The sequence below is a fragment of the Anser anser genome, assembly GCF_964211835.1.
Source record: "Anser anser genome assembly, chromosome: 2".
Lineage (NCBI taxonomy): Eukaryota > Metazoa > Chordata > Aves > Anseriformes > Anatidae > Anser > Anser anser.
The window spans coordinates 5681035-5701933 of NC_139721.1; the positions used below are offsets into that span (position 1 = coordinate 5681035).

At 41.9% G+C, this 20899-nt stretch overlaps 1 protein-coding gene across 11 annotated transcripts in view; it reads left to right on the forward strand.

Annotated features, from left to right (window-relative positions):
- FAM135B (family with sequence similarity 135 member B) overlaps window positions 1-20899 on the forward strand; it is a 284433-nt gene that overhangs the window by 57579 nt on the left and 205955 nt on the right. Inside the window, exons 1-2 of one of the 11 annotated variants that reach the window (XM_083826401.1) lie at window positions 7654-8215; window positions 19556-19830. The exons of 8 other annotated variants lie outside the window; for them this stretch is intronic. The gene's annotated coding sequence lies outside the window, so the exon portion shown is untranslated. Of the gene's footprint in view, window positions 1-4265; window positions 4480-7653; window positions 8216-19096; window positions 19831-20899 lie in introns of those variants that run through there. 2 more of the 11 variants (XM_083826397.1, XM_083826402.1) reach the window with 2 other exon arrangements.

Below are 20899 nucleotides of genomic sequence, written 5' to 3' on the forward strand. Positions count from 1 at the left end.
AGAGCCACGGGGCTGCTCGCAAACTCCCCGTGATCGATGTGGTGTGTGCCTGGCGTGTGTTTGCGTGCGAGTATTTGTTGCTAGTTTTTCCGGCTCTCCCCTTCCAACAGCAGGGTGATGACAATTCAAGGCAAGCATGTTTTCTGGATCGTGTTTCCCGTCTCTGCCATGCTGCCCCTCTCCGTCTCCTCCATCCTGATGTATAAGGAATAATAAATAAAATTTTAAGAGGTTGTTTGAAAACGGGGTGATTGGGGAACCCAATGTGGTAAGAGCGCCGAACGGCTCTGCTTCCGAAATAAAAGTGGGCAGCAGCAGCACAGCAAAGGTTGACATGGTAATTAATAACCCTTTAAAAAAAATTTCATGCGACAACGCACTTCTGTCTCTGCCCACTCCACAAATAAATCTCTCTCATCATATCCAGCAGAGAGCTGTAAACCAGAGAGGTGTATGAATAGCCAAGACTAGCAACCTCACCGTAGTCCAGAACTGGCACGTTTACCTCAAGTGCTTCAAAGCCAGACTAAGTCATTGCAATAGCAATGCAATCATATCTGTAAATGTATATATATACACACATATATATTTGCAGAAATATCTCTTAAACCTTTACACCTTTTAAGCAGAATCAAAAATGTATCTTCTTAAAGATGTGGGTGTGATGGCCAAGCAGTAAGTGATGCTCACTTCATCTGTGTATGAGAAAGCACGTATTGAATGCATTTTAAAAGGTAGGAATAATAGCTCTAATCCAAAGGCATACGGGGACAGTCCTTTTCATTTTAAAAACAGAAGGGATCCAAAGCTGTGGAGTGTCCTTGTGCAGGCAAATATCTGTGGATGAGTGTGTACATGTCTGGGGAGCGTGAGGGGGAGAGAATAAGAAGCAAGTTTAAGCCAAGCCGTAAGTGTTTGCTATGTAATGACTGCAGAGAGCTCTTTTCAATTCCATGTAACTAGTATTATATGTATATATTTCTTATTATTACTATTATTATTTTTTTGGTCAGCTTTGAGGAGAATGAGAGCTGCTGCTGCTGTCTCTGTCTCCTTCTATAACCCCCTGCTCTCCCTGTCTGGTGTCCTTATCTTCCCCTGTCCTCCCCAAATCATCCTTGTCTGCATAGCTGGAAATGCCCCTAGCTTTAATAATGATAAGCATTTTAATAGAAGGCTTTTGAGTTTGTCCCAGAATATGATACAGTCATAACTCTACTTCTTATTTATACTGTAGGGACAGTCTGGATATGACCCAATGCCAACCAACACAGTCAAGGGGCATCTGTCTTTCACGTGAAACCTGATTTGAAAATCACAGGGCTTTTTTTTTGTCCCAGTCCTGTGTTTTGCTACTTGCTTGCAGATCCCCCTAAAATCAGCTGGAGCTGGGAGATAACCTGTGATTTCCCAAAGAGGTATAGAACAGAACACAGAATTGGGCCCACCTTTGCTATCTGATCATAAACACCTTCCTCCTGCAAGCTACAGGAAAGCAAGGAATTTGGGTAGGCAGGACCTTATGCCTGGTTCTTATGCAGAAATGTTGTAAAAATCACCTGGGACCTATGTCCCATTGCAAGTGAACTCGATGGGATGAGGGACAGAAAAAGAAAACAGAGACAAGTATGTGGAATCAGTGCTTTGATTTGCAAAATAATTTCCTTAAGAACCTGACCTTATCGTCACTACGGGTCTGCAAAGGGCCATTTGACCCATGTTAATAACAGTGCTCACGGACATCAAGTTTAACTGAAGGGGATGATTTTGGATCCTTGTGCTATTTAAACAGAGGCACTGTAAGACTACAGTCATCAGGACATTGGACTAACCTAGTCACGTTACAGGGTATTTCTGCATGAGATTTGGTGTCTGCTTCAAATCAGAGAATGTTTCAATTTTGAAACTTCTTCTGGGTAATAACAGGGAATAAAAATATCTATGAAATTGCCTCTAAAAAGAGCACAAACCTCATCATGTTTTGGTCACGAAGACATCAGAGACAGGATTAAAATGCTGTTTATACGTGTTGCGGAGATCTAAAGTGCACCTCAGTATGGCATGGAGCCGTGATCATCTCTCACCAGCACAAGCAAATGACTGAAGGTCAAAGGGCTTTTGTAGTGTTACACATTAACACCCTGAAAATATTCTTCTGTGGTCTTAACTTGCTGCTAGCTGTGGGTAGATGAGTATGAGAAAGGGAGAACTCAAGCACAGACTTTTGATTGCTGTGGGGCTGCAAAACTTCTCCTGGAAATGGCTCTGGGAAAGGCAGGAGATGTGCATTTTTTCATGAACACTGTTTTGTTATAAAACTCCTCTGTAGAAAAAGCACTGTGAAATGCTGTGTGTTTTTGGAAAGTCAGGGCACTGTATCTGATATCAACGTAAACATCAAAGATTTTTTCCCACCTCAGATAACCAATTTTTAATGATTAGTGTCCCTCACCTCTACACCTCTTTCCCTTGTTTAAACTGGAAAGCTTAGGAGGCATTATTTTAATTTTGATTTCATTTTACCTTACGGCTTGTTCTATTATATTTTATTTATATAGTAAAGGAAGAGAACAGTTTTTCTATTGATTTGTGCACAGCTGTTAACAGCTGGTCTCTTGATGCCCACTTAGTGTTGTTCACTAGCGCATTTCTAAGGAAAAAAAAAACAAAACCAATTTTTGCATCTAATGATATTATTAAGCATCTTTTAAAATCCAGATCCTTATTTGCATTAGTCACCCGCTGTGTCTCTCGGAGCTCAGAACAAAAGAAGACTTGTACAATAGTTGCTGTTCAGAAGTCAGCATTTGCCAACAGGTTGAAACAGGCATTTCTGAAATGCTGCAGCCAGGGCTTTTTTTTTTTTTTTTTTTTTTTTAAATAAGGAAGCTGCCGTTTTCCAGATCCTACCATGTAGTAACCCGAGGCAAGAGAAGATTTGATGATCAATGTTGTACCTTGCATTTAGTTTGACAATGCTATTCATTGTATTTTGAGGCTGCGCGTAAACTGCCTTTTATTACTCCACTCAGTAATCATACTTTGTGATTCTCCTTGTTGCAATATTGTAATTCTCTGCCTTTACACTATATGGTGATTGGCTAGATCTGCTGCTTAATGAGGCAGGCATGTAACCATGGAAAATAAAAGTTTTCCCAGTGAGTGAGGGGAGGATGAGATCTTTTCATCAAAGATTGGACACTCCATACCTTGAAATTAGCTGGAGCTGTGGTCTTGATAAGGAAATGACCTTTTTTTTTTTTTCTTTTTTTTTTCTTTTTTTCTTTTTTTGCCACCACGCATCCTTTTTGGGTGATCATTTTGTATTGGCAGGTTCTTAAGTTCAAATTGTACCTGGACCTTACTGTCCATCTAGCAGACACCAAACTTTTGGTTAGCCTTGAAGTGGTCATGCAGTTGGAGTTGATGATCTTTGCAGGTCCCTTCCAACTGAACTATGTTATTCTGTTCTATTATGTCCTGTTATATTCCATAACTTCACTTGAAAAGGTTGTAACTCCTTTCTCATTTATTGGCTCAGGTAGGGTACGCTCTTAGCCTCTGCTTAGCATCTCCTGGGGTCCACCAGCTTCCTTGATGATGGGTTAAGACCTTTCCCCCGGCTTGGTGAGATGATCTGTGAGCCCATGCTTCCCAGCAGCACAGCTAGAAGGAACTGAGAAAAGTGTGTCTAAAAGCATGAATAGCACAAGTGTCTCACTGCATTTCTTCTGAAATCTCCCCTGTATCCAGTTCCCATCCTTGCACACTGGCAGTTCCTGACATGCTGCAAGGGAAGCAGGGCCTACGGTGCAGCATGACCTTTGCTAACACTGCTCTGGGAGGTAATGGGCTGAAACAACCCGCAGCGGTTGTGACTGCTGGGCTGATCGGAGTCCTGTTTCAGAAGGTCAACACCATGGCACGCCTGATCTCAACTTGTCAGGCGAGTGAGTCATAAGTTGGCTTCTTCCAAATCTAAATCCAAAAAGATATAATTTTATTCTCTCTCTAATCCTATTATTAGTGCCTGCAATGTTAAGGACGCTGTTATTCAGCAGTTTTACTTTTCCCCTGTCTGACTGCAGCAGATGGAGCATCCCAACAAAGTGTAAAAAGGGAGAATTCCTTTTCTGTGCTAAGATGCTGCTGACATTCGTGTGTTGATGCGAATCAGCAGAGAATCCCTTGCAGAGGGGGATGCTCTCTCCAGTCCTCCCACAGACCTCCCAGAAATCTGATGGCACTTCCACTTCTCTCCCCAGATCAGATGTGCCTTGGTGTGGTTTCGTTGTGACTGGAGCACCCATACCTCAGATGTGGCTGTTTCAGTACTGAAACAAGCCATTTGTGTGGCTGCATCACATAAAGAATGATTCTGGTTCTGCTGATTCCACAGAAAAAAAGAAAAGCTCATCTTCCACGGACACAGAGGGAGCCACACCATTTACTTGTCTTACTGCTGTTGAAGCACTATAGGTAGATGCACATTACTGATGTGTCCTTGATGTGATGTTTGTTTTCTCATTTTTAGGATCATACATGTAAGACTGTCTAAGCACTATTTTGACCTTCTACTGGTATATGTATTTACAAAATCTTTGCTTTTGTACTTTCTGATCACTGTCCAGTAGATATATTTATCTTATTTTTAATTTGTTCTAACTTTTTCTTAGCTATGTGGTGTTGTCATGGATAAGCTAGGCTTTACACATCGTATGGGACTTCAAAGCACGAATTGCAGATGATAGTCTTTATACTACAGACCTGTATTGCTAATGCATAGCAGTGGTGCTTCAAGAAGTCGGTGTCTGTCTCTTTTGCATGGAAATTTCAAATTCTGTCTTCCTGGTAACAGTGTGGCTTTTAAGGATTCACAGCATGCAGCACAATGACAAGTGGGGCTTTCTTAATGTAACTTGGCTTGGGAGGGACCACTCATCTGCTGCCATCACTTAGCAGCATGGGGAGCAGCAGGCTCTTTCTTTGTCCAGTTAGTTGGGCAAACAAATCTCTCCCGTTTTATTTCTATCCAGATCTGTGTGATTGGGAAAGAATCTGGCCCTGCCAGACTCTTTTAACGTGTAATTTTAGCTTCTAACATGTCGCTAACATTGAATTTATTTCCGAGGCTAGAAAGCAGTGTACCATTAGTTTCTTATGGCATAAAAGAACATGAGTATTACTTGGAGGATATACCTTGAGTGAAACATTGTTTGCGTCTGTGTCAATTTATCAGCCCCTACTGCCAAAAACACTGTGTTTCGAAGATTGAACAGTAGGAAAAGGAAGCCTCTTTTCTGAAAACGATTTCAAAAAGAGAGTGAAAGGACCAGTATTTCCCTCACTGAGTCTTCTACAAGTGGGGTGTTTCAATATGAAAATCTCCATTCCTATTATATTATCTCCCTCTCCTTCTCACTCCTATCCTGTGTTGCTTCTCAGTGGCTGTGATTTGACTTTATTGAGGGCAGAGGATGCATGTGGATGGTGTAACCTCCTGATCTAACTAAAAATGCACTTGACTTGTGAGAATCAGCTTTGAGGGTGTCTGCACGAAATCATGGTGAAATGATTTCGTCTGCATATGGAAACTTCCCTTTTGCTCTAGATGGGGAAGCGTGGGTCAACACAACAATTTGGAAAATCACGTTCCTTTGACTAACCCTATTCTGGATTTGTGTGATCTAAGAAAATTTGTGTTCTGGCTGATAATTTTGTTTCTGCAGAGACTTAACCCTCTGAGCTACAGGTTCTGAGCCCAAGACACAAGCTTGCTAGCTGCTGTTAACTGTGGCAGCTGCCCACTCTCTGTGTGATTGAGTACCGGAGTTCAGCAGGTACCGGATTACATCTGCACAGCTCCTACGTGCTACTAGGACTCTGACTATCCCACACCTTAAAGCATGAGGATCTCTGTGAGACAAGGCAGATGGATTTCATTAAAGCAAAGCAGTGTCTGCTGCTGCAAGGGACTTCTTACAGGTGTTTATAGACTATACCACATTGCTTAAATCTATTCTATGCCATGCAGCAGTGCAGTCCTATTTATTTTCTTTGCCTGCCTGTCTTGGTTTAAAATCTCAGCTGAAGACATCTCTTTTCTTTCCATGTCTCTTCATTGTTTTCTCTGTTTCCCTCTCCCTTTGCAGCTGTGTTTAAGCTGAGCTGTGTGAGGGTACAGTTGGCCAGGGTAGATGTTACAAAAAATAAAGTTGCATTGTGTTAGGTTCTAGAGTGCTTTGCTCTATAGACAGCCAGTCCTTTCACTGCTGCAGTCAAGAGGATGCTTGCCACTGACCTCAGAAACAGCAAGATTCATCTCCATGCACAAAAGGCTTTTCAGGAGAAAAAATAATGCACAAGGCTGTAAAGAGATTGTTGTTTGAGAAAGGAGTGGAAGCCTGAACCCCGTCAGTGGAAAGGTTTTTGTTGGCTGTCCTGGATGGATCAAAGTCATGGTCCGGTTTTAGCTGGCAATGTCATGACCACCAGAACGTTCCTCACCTTTGTGTGGGGAACTGAGCAGCAAAGTCAGGGCCACTGGGAGGCAGAAGAGGGACAAGGTAGAGAGAAGTCATTTCAGGAAGGCTACTCTTTTTTTTGCAAGAAGTAAACATCTGTTTATTGGACCAAAAGGAGAAGGAATAATAATTCTATGTTATGTTAAAAGTGCTTGGGTATGATCTTTCATGGTAGGAAAGGAAGGAATACCTTGGGAGGATATTTTAGATTGCATCAATCTTTTGTCTGTGGAGGGAAGAAACATCGTCGAAGAAGAAAGAAAATCTAGTGAGAAATGATCAGCAGACTCCTGCTAATTTTTAGTAGCACTGTAAATTAAGCCTTATTTTCTTTAGGTGACTTGCGTTGGTAGTGGGTGACATTAATGCTTTATTAAACTTGCCGTGCCGAGAAGCTCATCAGTTTTGCGTAGCTAATAATAATACCCTAATCGAGAAACAGAAGGTGGGATAACTCGGCATCAGAAATTGGAATGCAGAAATAGTTGCTGCTAGATGAACTAAAAATACCCAACAGCATAACTCTTGCCTACAGCAGCACATGCTGAACACACATTGGGCTCTGGCAGCAGGGAGAAATGGCTTTCCTTTATTTTTGGCAGCTGCTAGATCAGCAGTCCTCTATGGTGACCCACACGCGTGACCGTCAAGCTCCACCTCAGATGCATGCTAGGCCTGCTGTAGCAAGTTAATTAGTATCCTCAGCAAGTTAACCATTATGCAGAGCCATAAACAAGCTGTGTAGGGTAACTTCAGAAGCCAGATTGTCCTAGGGTGGGACAACCTGATCAGGGTAGCACCCAATGAGGCGGGAGTGACCTGCAGCAGGGAGAGGGGAGTAACCTTGGCTACTCTGTTCCTCTGCTCCACTCTCGTGCTTTGGGATAACCATCAGATGTCACGATCCCTGCTGAACTAGGAGCCGTGGAGTTTTTACTACATAAGGGTTGTTGGTGCTCAAAGAGATTTATATACTTTTCTCTGCAGCCTTTCAGAACTTACCCAGCCTGTCAACTTGGGCTTTACGAGGGTGAAATTTGATTTAGCATGTACATGTTTTTCTGCTATGAACTTTGAAGTCTCCATGCCAATAAGCTAAGAGTGGCTCAGATGCAGTAGTGATGGGAGACCCTGAAATAGGTTAGTTAGATTTAATTAGGACACATCTAATGCCAGAATCAGCCATGCAACACAGAGTATCTGCTGCATTGTCAGCTAGTAGATCAAAGATGGGGCACACACTGTAGAGAAAGAAAGGTGCTCAGTGAAAAGAGAGAACTAACTGTGTTGGGCACACATGATGAGGCATCGTCCCTGGACAAAAGACACAAAAGCAACATAGGCCTAAAAGAATGAAGGCAAGACGCAAGGGCTGAATGCTCTGATTTGAAATTCCTGCATTATGGATAATAAATCCCTGGTTGTGGTGGGAATCCTTCACTGGTTTGAGATAAAGACAATTGTGGCTGGGTTAGGAGTGCAGAAGGATATGACTGTGGCTAGTTTGCTCACCACACCTGCAAGTGGGAGGAGTACCCGTGTCTGTATTAGCACTTGTGCCTTGCTTTCCTTCCCAAAGTCAGGTGTCTGCTTACTGTATAAGTACAGGTGCTTGCCTCGGAGCAGAAAATGGCAGTATGTTCTTTGAAGAAGTGTAGCTAACAGAGCTTTTAAAAAGATTCAACCTAAAGGTAAGCCCTTTACTTGATGCACCTGAGCTTTTCTTTTACCTATTTTCCTTTTGTGATGTATTACAACCAGAAAGTCTGAGGACATGATTCTTCCTTGCATCTCATCTAAGACTCCTTGGTGTCAGGGGGATCAGCTGTAGACAGGGCAGACAGAGCACAGAGGTTATTTTTCCTGCAATAGGTGCCTCTTGGATGGAATTCTACAGTCTGAGGTTACTCTGGATAAAGGGAGCAGCAGGAATGACAAGCTTGCTTGCCTGTCCTCCTTGGCCAGCCCTAGCTTCTTTCTGGGTCTGTTATTCTACTTACTCTTAGATGAAGTGAATAGCAAAAAGAAACTTTTGCTCATAGGACAGGTTCGTCATATAACTCAGGCTGTAAGGAACCTCAGGAAGTCTCTATTCCAATTTCCTGCTGAAATCAGGGTCAGCTATGGATTCAGACCCTCTCTCTGTGGGCTTTTTTCAGTCCAGCTTTTTACTCATCTGTATTGAAAAGAGCACCCAGAGCCTGTAAAAGCTTTTGAATTGTCAGGACTAGGGTCAGCAGGAGCTTTCAGGAAGAGATCATATTCAGGGAGGGAAGAGACCTGAGAGTACATGCAAAGAGCATTTCCATGGAGACTTCTGACCATGGAGATATCCAGAGGAAGCTGTGGCAGACGGTCTGAGAGGAGAGTGCCAAGCAGAATGTGATAGAGGTGAGGACGAACTTATCAAAAGCATCCTCGGGCTGTCATGGGCAGTCTTATTCCTAGGCATAAATGGCTTCCTCTGGGGACTTGTGGAATATGCTTTGCCAGGGGGAAAGTGCTGATGTTTATAGTGCAATGGGTTTGGCTTGCCCTGCTTCTTCACGTGGCAGATGACTCTTTGGGGAGATAGTGCCTCAGGTCAATGATTTAATTATGTCTGGTTTGGAGACCTTTACCACACCTGAGATAAGGTTTGAAGGATGGCTTTTGGAAGAATCGTCCATTTGGCATCAATAATCACCAATTACTTAGAAAAGATTATTTTAGAAAATAATCTCCTTACTTAGTTGTTTCCCTCTTATCCCTTCTTCCCACCAAATTCTCAGTTTAAAAATCTTTGCTTTCAGGAGCAGTGCCACTGATAATCAGAAACCTCTCATTGTAAGCACATTTAAGGAAGAGTTTGAGGACCAATTATATAAATGTTTCCCTTTTGTAAAACAGCTTGGGACTTGTAAACATACTCAGTCCACATCTCTCTAAATAATTCATTATGATGAATTATTTAGTTTTGTAAGCTGTGTTTTATGTAAGGAAATGCTTTTATTAATGCAGAAATTTTAGATATTTTCCAAAGGGGTAGCTGTCATTTTGCTCCTTTGCTTCCATCTGCGTTACAATTGATTTTTGTCATGAATGTGTTCTTCAGGAGTGGCTGATGCCAGGTCTACAGCATGTCAAGGTGACTTCCTCAGCAGTGACAATGATAAGATCTTTTAGCAGAATGAGGTTTAGCAGAAGTCAAGGAGTCCACTTCCTATTGTAGATGTGAAGAGGGCAAATTTTAGAATGATTGCTCATTTTCCATAAAAAAATCAGGGATGATGACTTTAGTCCATGGGAGAGGAGAAAAGAGAAATGCTGTTACTGCCTGAGTCTTTTGCACAATGCTCTTTTGAGTTTGAGCTTTGAGTCTTAACTGTGAGATTAACTCAAATTTTGTTCTGTTTTTATATTTTGATAATTCTCTTGCACTTTCTTTTCTCTCCCTTTCTTTTCCTCCCTAAAACAGATGATTTTGAAGACAGCATGAATGAAACAAAATGTTGGCATGTCCTAGCTGGATTTGCTGACAAGATAAACATTAAGTTAAATGTGAGACATATGCCTTAGTGTGTGACTGTAATTTTATAGGTTCTTTTATATGTTATGGTTGGCAGCAGAATCTCTGTAGCCTATTCTGGCTAGAAAGAACAGTATTTCTTAGTCTTAAGACAGACACACAATCTAAAATCAGCATATACCACTAGCTATAGTGTGAGTGGTGGAGTGAATCTTGGTTACAAGCAGTTTCCATTATGTTACATTTTATAAATGGAGGTCGTTATTCAGACATGGTTCATTTGAGATAACAATGATGGTCTCATTATCAGTGGTCCTCTTTTCTGCCTTCATCCCACACTTGGTGTTAAACTACCTGGAGGCATTGCAGCTCCGTGCACTTTCACTGTGGTGGACTTGCTTTGGGCAAGAATACCTAGTGCAGTGGTTGCGTAGGTGGAAAATGAGATGTATATTGACTCCAAGTCATTCTGTGAGATGTTAGTTTGTGCAGCCAAGACCACTGGAGTGGGAATGAATGACATGGTTCTTCCCACCCCCTCATGTTTGAGGACCAGTCATACCATCTGGGAACATTTTGAACTGCAATGAAGTCAGCTCTCCCACCTTACTGAGAAGCTTGTACAGAGCCCCATCTTTCCCTTACCTTCTCGTGTAAAGATCTCCGTGTAGAAATGCTATCGCTAGCCCATGTATGGGAAGATGGAGGCCCATGTGTGTTTACTTCTTATACAAGATCCTAGTCATGAGTGGAATTTAATTTGCTTTGCCTCAGTTATCTGTGATGGGGTCAACTTCATCTAAAGTAGATTCCAGCCTTCTCTTTTCGGACAGGACAGAGAAGCAGCTATTTTTAAGGCATTAAACATAAGCTTTTAAGTGCCTACTTTAGCATAGAAAGATCACACTCAAGTTTTTTCTCCACTGTCTAAAAGAGAACCCGAACAAATTGCTGAAGAAGACTTCTTTATACTGTAGATGTCTGTCACTTTGCAAGGTATATCCACTCTTATTTACCGTCAAAATACAGAATAGACTACGGACATCCTGAGCCTTATCCCTCTTCTCCAGGTGCCCTTGCCACTTGTTTGTAGGTTTCCTGTAATGTGGGGCATAATGATTTTTGTTTTGCAGGAGGGGGTCACCTTTGTCATTCACATTTCCAGAATGTTCTGGTTGTTGGCTTCACAAGACCACCTTTCTCAATATGATTTTTGGACTTATGGCTGGTAGCTGTACTATCACAAGTGAAAGAATGGTGAAGCAGCTGTTAGCACTGCTTCACCTTACATATACCAAAGGATTTTAACAGTAAGATGTAGTTAGGGAATGAAGGGTGTATTTGGAAAAAGTGTAGCATATTTGGGGAAATGCATTTGAGCTTTGAGGTTGCAAAGGCCCATGAGTCATCTTGGATAGTAGACACACTGTAACTGCTTTAGCATGATGTCCACCTACAAGAGGACATCACTGGGATCTACTCCTTTTCGCTAGGGTCCTTTAGCCCTAGCAGAGCACCGTCCTGTCTCAGCCTTCCTTTCCTTGCTTCTGAGAGAGCTTGTTCAGATGCAGCTTAGGCATACCTCTGCAGTGGTTCAGATACGCAGTACCCTTTGTTTGGAGGAGTAATTTAGTTCCTTGTGTGGGTGCTTTTATGGGAACACACAGCTTCTCTAAAAGAAATACGTATGCTTCTGGTAGTTGCAGATGTAGTGGTGTACATTAAGGGAAAAAAAAAAAAGGCAACATTTTGGTGGAGGAAATTTCCATTATTCACCAGTTCTTTGCAGACAACACTATTAATTGTGAGCATTGTATTTGTATCTTAATGGCCTTTTCTGTTCAGGGAGGGAAGGGTAGTTGGAATTTGATCCTCAAAGGGATGAAGTATATCTGGTAGTAAGCACATCAACAGCTTTGTGAAGAGAATTGCACCATAAAGACCTGTATCTACAACTGCTATTAGAACCACAGTAAGCCATGCAGGCTCTTGAGAGTGACAGTGAGCCAATGGGGCCTGGACATTGCTGGCTTCTTCATGACTCTCACCCAGGCTGTCCTTTGTCATTCTGGAGCCTAAACTTCTAATGTGCTTGTAGATTATTTTCATAGAATAACAGAATATCCCAAGTTGGAAGGGACCCACAAGGATCATCGAGTCCAGCTCCTGGTTCTACACAGAACCACCCCAAAATCAGACCATGTGTCTGAGAGCATTGTCCAAAGGCTTCTTGAATTCTGGCAGGCTCGGTGCCATTACCACTGCCCTGGGGAGCTTATCCCAGTGCCCAACCACCTCTGGGTGCAGAACCTTTCCCTAACCCCCAGCCTGACCCTCCCCTGTCCCAGCTCCCTGCCGTTCCCTCGGGTCCTGTCGCTGTCCCCAGAGAGCAGAGCTCAGCGCCTGCCCCTCCGCTCCCCTCGTGAGGGAGCTGCAGGCCGCCATGAGGCCTCCCCTCGGCCTGCTCTGCTCTGGGCTGAACAAACCAAGGGCCCTCAGCTGCTCCTCACATGTTTTCCCCTCCAGACCCTTCACCATCTTTGTAGCCCTCCTTTAGACACTAATAGTTTTATGTCCTTGTTATATTGTGGTGCCCAAAGCTGCACAGAGTGTTCAAGGTGAAGCTGCACCAGTGCAGAGCAGAGCAGGACAATCCTTTCCCTTGGCCAGCTAGCAACACTGTGCTTGGGGCACCCCAGGGTACGGTTGGCCCTTTTGGCTGCCAGGGCACACTGCTGGCTCATATTCAACTTGATGGTGACCAAAACCCCCAGATCCCTCTCTGTGGGGCTGCTCCAGAGCCTCTCGGCCCCCAGTCTGTACATACAGCCAGGGTTGCCCCTTCACAGGTGCAGAATCTGCACTTGCTGTTGTTTAATTTCATGTTGGTGGTGATTGCCCAGCTCTCTTTGTCTTGGCTCATTCATGGCAAGGAGAGCAACAGTATGTCGGATGAAAAACTGAAGCCTCAAGTGTGTAGAACTGAGAAAGATTTGAGAAGTCCCGATTCAATAAAACAAACTTCGGATAGGTGTCTGTCTTCCTCTGACCCACACACAGACTTGTCAAAATGGAAGTTGTAGATGAGGTACAGTCAAGGTGCCTCTCTGGTGTTGAGTGCTGTGCTTCGTACACCAACAGCTCTTGTGGCATCTGCTCTCCCATGCCTTGCTGGTCTGATCTGTGGTGTCCTCACTGATTGTGGCTGGTGGTGCAAGCTGAGATGATCATACAAATGCTGATGTGACGGGCTGTAGCTGCTGGTGGAAGTTGTGCCTCTTCTCCAGCCTGTGAGGATAGTCTTTTTGCATGACTACACTGATGCTAATAGGGGATCTGGTGGGACAAAAACACTGATCTTCTAGTTGTTTTTTTTTTGTTTGTTTGTTTTTTGTTTTTTCTGTAAAGCATACCACAATTTTGGAACCTTATTCCAAAAATTGTCACTCCTGATTAGTGTCCTCTTAGGACACTAATTATGCTTTGCTGACAACACATTGAAAAGACAGTGGTTGTTTACTTCTCTGTCTGCCATTGTGCAACATAATCAATGATCTTGCACAACTGTTGTTCACTTTAATTCTGTGGTTGCTCCGGTAGGTTCTGCAGATCAGACAGGTGGGTTATCAGCAGGAATCTAAACTATTCATTTAATTTTCTTCTCTTTTCCAGTCTGGGGCAATGGAACTGTTGAGAGAGAATACAAAATGCTTCCTTTTAATTTTAAGAACTTTATTTATTTTGTTTATGATTTTTTTTTTAATCTCAGCAAAACTACTGTGAACCCGAAATCAGTGTTGAATATATTAAATCAGTGATCCAGAAAAAAGGGATGATGAAGAAAGTAGTAAAGATGGTAGGAAATGTGAAATTACCGAACTCAGTGTGCAGAAACTTAACAAATCTGTATGAAGGAAAAAGAAATTCTCTGTTGATGAATACAAGGTAATGTACAAAGGAAATAAATAACTAGAATGTTTAATACCTTTGAGTTCTAAGTGAATTCTCACCAATTGAAGGGAGAACCTTCAGAAAACATTTCTTCATGTATATTTTTCACGTATAGTTATCTCAGAAAAAAAAAAATCCGCTGTAAGTAAATAGAATACTTGGTGCATAAGAACTGGAATGAGGATTATTTCTGAAAATAAGAATTAATCATGTTTGTTTTCCCTCAGTGAAATGTTTTTCAATTAAAATCTTTTATTTAAATTTAAATCATCCTATGGAAAGAATTGATCTTCTAAAATTTGGTTTCTGAAGAAGCCAGAAAATAAGTTTACTCTAATCCTCTTGGAAAGCTCAGGCTGTTTTATTTTGAAATGCCTTTTTTTTTCAAATTGCATTTGTTTTGAAAAAAAAAAATCCATACATATTAAAAAAAAAAGAAAAAAAAACACAAAAAACAACAACAAACACAATGAAACCACCAAAAACCAAAACAGCAAACACAAAAAAAGCAAACAACACAAATGAAATGTGCTGATTCATTGAAACATAATTTTTCAGATCCATTAAGATATTTTATTTCTGTCAAACATGCAGTTCTGTGGGAAATACAGGGTTTTCATTTTGAGTCTGAACACAGATAAACACACACCTACTCACACAGCCAGAGAATTTCTTGCTATAGGTCCTATAGCATGCTCTCCAAAACATTTCAGAGTCTTATCAGAAGGATGGAATCCCCTAAAATAGTGCATTTTAATCAGATCGTTGTCTCTTATGCTGTCTATATCTTAAGTAGGAGGCTTCAGAAGCAGGTAACCAAAACTATTAGTGATAGGAAGACTCTTCCATGCTTTGGCATTGTGTAGAATGAATATATTATTTCAGTTGTGAATGTAAAATACTCCTTACTGAGGAATGAGATAGTGATTTTTTTTTTTTTTTAAGCTCCTATGAAGTTAATTGAAAAACTTCCTCCTGCATACAGACGGGTTTTCACCCCGGTTTTGAGGTCAGAAAGGTAGCTTATTAGCCAAGCTAGATGCAGAGTGCATTGCAGAACTAGCTGGTGGGTACCTAAAATAATAAGTGGAGAAATGATTTACATTTTTTTCTATCATTTTTCAAAATGTAAGAGGAAGACAGCATTCTGTGAAAGTAAAAGGCAACACAATGAATGTAGATTAAAAAATGTTTTTAAACCACGAAGGTTGCCAAAAAGATAAAGAAAAAGAAAAAAGGAGGGCTTAGAAGAATTTAAAGAAGTGGAAGGAAAAAAAAAAGTAGTGTTCATTTTCACAGCCAGTGAAAACATTCACAGTTACAGGGTGAATTTAAAATCTCTCATGTCCTGATGCAGAGGCTAAAAAAGTGGAAAGATTCTCATCAGATTCATTTTTGCATGAAGCAATATCTGAGGGCAATTATGACAAAACCTGCCCATCGGGAAATATATTCTGTAACTTTTCATTGCAGAATTATTTTTACTTTTCATTGAATCTTCTTTCATTGGTCTTGCTGTTGCATATCTGCTTGCTGTACTTGTCTCTGGTAGTTTGAAGTCAAAAGGTGAACTCTGACATCTATTTCTTGGTTCATAAACCCCTATCTGTATGTAGAGACATTTGTAAGTTGTTTTTTTTTAGTGCTGAAATTGTTATGCCATAGTGCACATAACACTAGACTTTAGTACATAGGCTTCTATCTGTATTTTGCTTTGCTTTTTAAATGTCACAGTGCATTCCTTGCTAAAAGGCATTCAGATAGCTTGGTTTTGGTGCTGTGTGCTGTCTTCTGCAGTAATGTATATATTTTAAAAACTGTTAATTAACTTTCTTAGCACCACTTTTTTTTTTTTTTTGTAGAAAATGATTATACTGAAATTAAACTTTATACTGAAGAGAGAAGGAAGGAAATATAAAAGCATTGCAGAATGCTGGGCCCCGGTGTATACACAGAGAAATAAGATGTTTGTGACAGCAACAGAAAACCAAGCTGAAAGCAGTTTTCTCCCTTCCACCTGCATGGTGAGCTTGCCCTATAATAAATTGGTTATTATCAATCTCTTCTTCAGGGCTCAAAGGAAACCCGTCTGCTTTACCACAGTAGATTAAAAGTAGATTTCCTCTCTGAACAGTGACAGGACCCAAGGGAACAGCATGAAGCTGCATCAGGGAAGGTTCAGGTTGGATATTAGGAAAAGGTTTTTCACCGAGACAGTGGTTGGGCACTGGAACAGGCTCCCCAGGGAAGTGGCCATGGCACAGAGCCTGATGGAGTTCAAGAAGGGTTTGGACAATGCTCTCAGGTATATCGTCTGATTTTTGGGTGGTCCTGTGCTGCAGACCCAGGAGTTGAACTCAGTTTCTTTGTGGGTCTCTTCCAACTCGGGATATTTTGTGATTCTATGAAAACATTCCGTTCCCTTCTCAAGAAAAATCTCCATTATGCCCTAGTAGGGTTTAATATTTTCCATTAATGTGTAGCTGAGATTGTGAAAGGCAGCTAAAAACTGCAGTGTTCATGATGGCACATTTAAAACATGAAGGCTAAAGGTAACAAAGCTCCAGTAGACAGTTTTCTTTCTTCCAACTTAGAAATGTCCATTCAAGGCCTGACCCCACTCTTTCCTCTTTGCCGGCATCTTCTATAATCTCTCCTAGGTTATGTGTAGGATGGAAGCAGAGCTATGTAGATTAGCTCTCAATATAATGGACTTCTCATAATGTTTAGGCCCATTCTTATCTCCATGTCCACATATAGTAGATTACCACAGAAACAAGGGAAATAATCTCACAGCCACTTCCCTGTGAATGCATTGTGCCGTTACTGCTTCATGTAAACCGACATTATTTGCCATGAGGAATGGGGCTTGAATTCACTTGGTTTACAGCACGTAGTAGAATTGTCCTACTGTGTCCAGCTTCATGGGCACGTGCTGCTTGTTTCTTCCTGCTGACTTGCCCTCGGCTCCTTTCTCTTTGTTTCTATTGCCCCTGTGTGGGAACCTGCCAATTTTTTCCTGCTTTTTGTTCCATTTGTTCCAAAACCTGCTTGTTTTCCCTTTTGACCCTCTCCCCATTAGACAAGACAGTGCTGTGCCATCTCCTCTGGTTTTGGAGAGTAGCTCCTCCCTTTCCTTCTCACTTTACCCTCAAAATGAAATCATATTTCTTACAGAATCATAGCCCAGGCTGAATGGACCTTGAAAGATCACCAGGTCCAACCTTTCATAGGAAAAGAGAGCCCATGTGAGATTATCTAGCACCCTGTCCAGTTGCATCTTGAAAACCTCCAGTGATGGGGATTCTACCATGTCCCCTGGGAGGTTGTTCCAGAGACTGATTGTTCTTACTGTTAAAAAAAAAATTCTTTCTTATATCAAGACAAATCATTTCTGATGCAGCTTGCACACAATTTCCCCTTGTCTTCTTAATGTGACTCCTTGTGAAGACGTGAAGAGAGCCTCCATTATCTTTGTAGGCACCCTTTAAGTACTGGAATACTGTGATGAGGTCCCCCCTCAGCCTTCCCTATTCCAGGATCAAAAGACCTAAGTCCTTCATTTTTTTTTTCTGATGGTGCAGGTTTGCTAAACCTTTGACCCTCTTTGTGGCCCTCCTTTGGACCCCCTCCAGTCTGTCTGTCTGTTTTGAATTGTGGGGACCAGAACCGGGCACTACTCCAGGTGCAGCCTGACAAGCACTTGTCACACTTCCACCCCCATGTCCCCCCACCCAATTTGGGAAGGTGATGTTAAAGAGGATCTGTCCTTTTTCTTCCTCATCTCAAAAGAAGCATGTAACTCCTTTCCTCCTTTGTGTTGGTGTCTGTCTCTCTGGGAAGCAAAAAGCGTGTGCTGCATCCTCAGAGGCTTGTTCAGCTTGGAGAATTTAACAGGTCCTTGAAAACAACTGAAGTCACACAGAAATCTCATATCTTTAGCCCATTCATCTTAGGTGGGCTTGGGATTGCTGTATTTTCTAGTAAAATAAACGGGATCATCTGTATTCTTCCTCTAATTTGCTGTCTTCCCTTTCTGTACCTGCATTTCTTTTCCTTCCAGCCTATAAGCAATGTTTACTTCATCAAAATCTCATCACCTTTCCATAGCAATGGAGCTTTCCCATCACTCTCTCTTCTCCTGCAGCTCTTTTACAATCTAGACCCCCTATATTAGGGAGGGCACAAGTTCTTCCATGTTCTTAGCTCCTCTCCCATCTGTCTATTGGAAGGACCCCATTCACTTCTAACCCAGGAAAAGAAAATGGCAATCTTTAAAATTATCCCCCTCTAAAGCAGTTGCAACTAATTACGAAGGCTACAGCTACTGCAAGAGCAGCTAATAAACTCCTTGAACGGGTCTCTGAAGTCTGTATTAGAAGTGGATGAGTCATAGTTGCACCAGCTGATTGCAAATAAGTGAGTGGGAGGGGAATAGGCCCCGTGCTTTATTCTGGCAAGGTAAGAATAAAAGAGCTGTCAGCAGGCCCGGGAAATGAGCAGGGGTGAGTTTGGACTGACAGCTCTGCAACAGGGGGATGGAGGCAGCTGAGTCTAAAAGTAAAAACCTGAGCTTTTGAGTTAAATCACGCTTTGGAAGCATCCCATCCCAGTGAGGGAAGTGGGAGATCAGCAGAGGAACTGTTGGGCTGCGAAGCTATGTGGTTTAGCACGCTGAGTGTAAGATTTACTGTCTGTGCACTGGCCTCGCTATTTGTATGTAGCTCCTTGAACATAAATGTTTGGAATAATTATGTACCGTGATTTGACTCAAATCAGCAAATGCTGATTTGCTCTAGCATTTCAGATCAATGGGATGAAGCTATCTGTATACGTGGCCCAATACCCCCCTTACCACTGTCAGAGGTACCAGATGCAAAATCTGATCCAAATGTGGGTATGAGCCAAACATATGGTGAAATTATGTCAGAGGGTCCATGCTTGCCCCCATGATCTTGCAGAGGCTGGAGTGTTGTATTTGATTTGCGGTAAAACTTTGCATATTTTTTTGAGGAAAACCCAGAGCAGTGGAAGCTGATAAAAATGATTTTGTACATCCCACGGCAGCAAAACACCCTGCCCTTCCACGTACTGCTGCTCAGCCCGACTGTGGTTTGTGTGTTATAGCACTAGATCAGATTTGTCAGCTGTGTAAAACTAAGCCTTGGCCTGTGGTTATCTCCTGAGACTCGAGGAGAAACACCATCTGTATGGAGAAGATCTTCTGCAAGCACTGCCCCCCTGATGGGTAAAGCTTCTTGTGGATCCCATCAGTTTGCAGAGTTCCACTGAGAGTGGCTGCTTCTGTGATTGGATTTTTTGAACGATAAGTGCAGACGAAAGGATTTACAGGATTAGTGTTTACAGATGATAATATTTGAGAATACCATGGAGGGTGGGGCACAGGACTCTGAAGGTACAGGTCTTGTGCTTTGTTGTTGAGTGTGTTCTTTTAAGTCAGTTCTGCTCATCTTGCAAAATTCTCCCAGACAAGACTACGTAGTGTTTCCTGCTTTGTCCAAGGAGATAACACACTTACCATCTTTGACACATCTTTCTTATTTTTTTTGAGCCATCATTTGGCCTTTTGAGGTGTGCATATCGGCTTGTTGCTTTCAGCACGTCACAGGATATATAAAGCGGGATACAGTCTTGCAGGTGGATGCACAATGGTGGATGAAGAGCCATGAACTAGGCTTAGCATGGAGCCAAAAATGCATTTCAAACCAGGAAAATAAGCTATGGAGTGCTGATGCCTGGGGGATGAAGACAGTGTGAGAATGTGGTCGTCTTGCACCATGGAAAAGCAGTCCACGCTGGCTGATCTGGAAAAAATATAATTCTATGGTAAGTTAAAACAATCTAGCCAGACACATCATCAATAACTGATTATTTGCAGCTAAAATTAGACCTGGAACTGGCATTTTGTATCTTAATTAAAACAAAGCTATCTTTATCAATAAACTATGACAACTTTGAGCAGACATTTCCTAGTGAATGTTAATCCTTCAGTCTCTTTTGATTAGTAGATGGGATTACATTAAAATCGATCCTCCTCCCGAGGTCCATTTGTGCACTCTCTCTCTGTATTGAATTACGTAGCTGGCCTAGTGCCAGGCACAGGTCCCCCATCGGGACAATGAAATCACAGCCGCAGTGATGCTCATTTGTGTTTTACAGTATGCCATTTATTTATTACAATGGGCTCAGGAGACTTAGCGCCTTGGTGAGATATTATCTTAGGCTTCAGATCTCTGTCAAACCTTATTACTCTCGTTTTAGTTCAGTTTGCACATAACTGGCTTTTAAAGATAGGAGGGGAAAAGGTAAGGAAGGAAAACAATGTCATATTTAAAATCGAGGGCTAGTTAGATTTCCCCAGGTGTACAGGCTGATCTGAGGGAATTGCTGAGTTTCAGGCTGGGACAAAACATCACTGGAGGAGCTCAGAGAAACAGATCACTTTTGGGTGTGGATCTTTTTAAAAAAGATGGTCCTCTCTTGTTCATGTTTGAACTTTGGGCAGCCACACCCTGAAAGAAGCTGTCCCTAAACTGTGCTGAATTGTTATTACTGTACTTTTAGGGTCCCTGTGAAGCTGGTGGGAATCAGTGACGTGGTCCTCACTGAGCAGAGAACTCTAGTGTCTTTGTTTTCTGTTTCAAAGTTGTTTCTTAGAAATTGAGAGTAATTAAAGCTATGAATAATTCTTCTTAGGGAAAAAAAAAAAAGACTGCATAAAAAGTAACAGAGAAGAGCTGTTGACAGTCTGGTAAGTGTAAGAGCTGGACAGCTTTCCATTTAACTCCCTCCCACCTTTCCCATCTGTAGCTCTTGTCATCAGTCAGCAAGCCAGCCAGGAGACGGTGATAGCTAAATGGTGTGCATTCCCTTAAGGTTCGAGATTACATCTTTC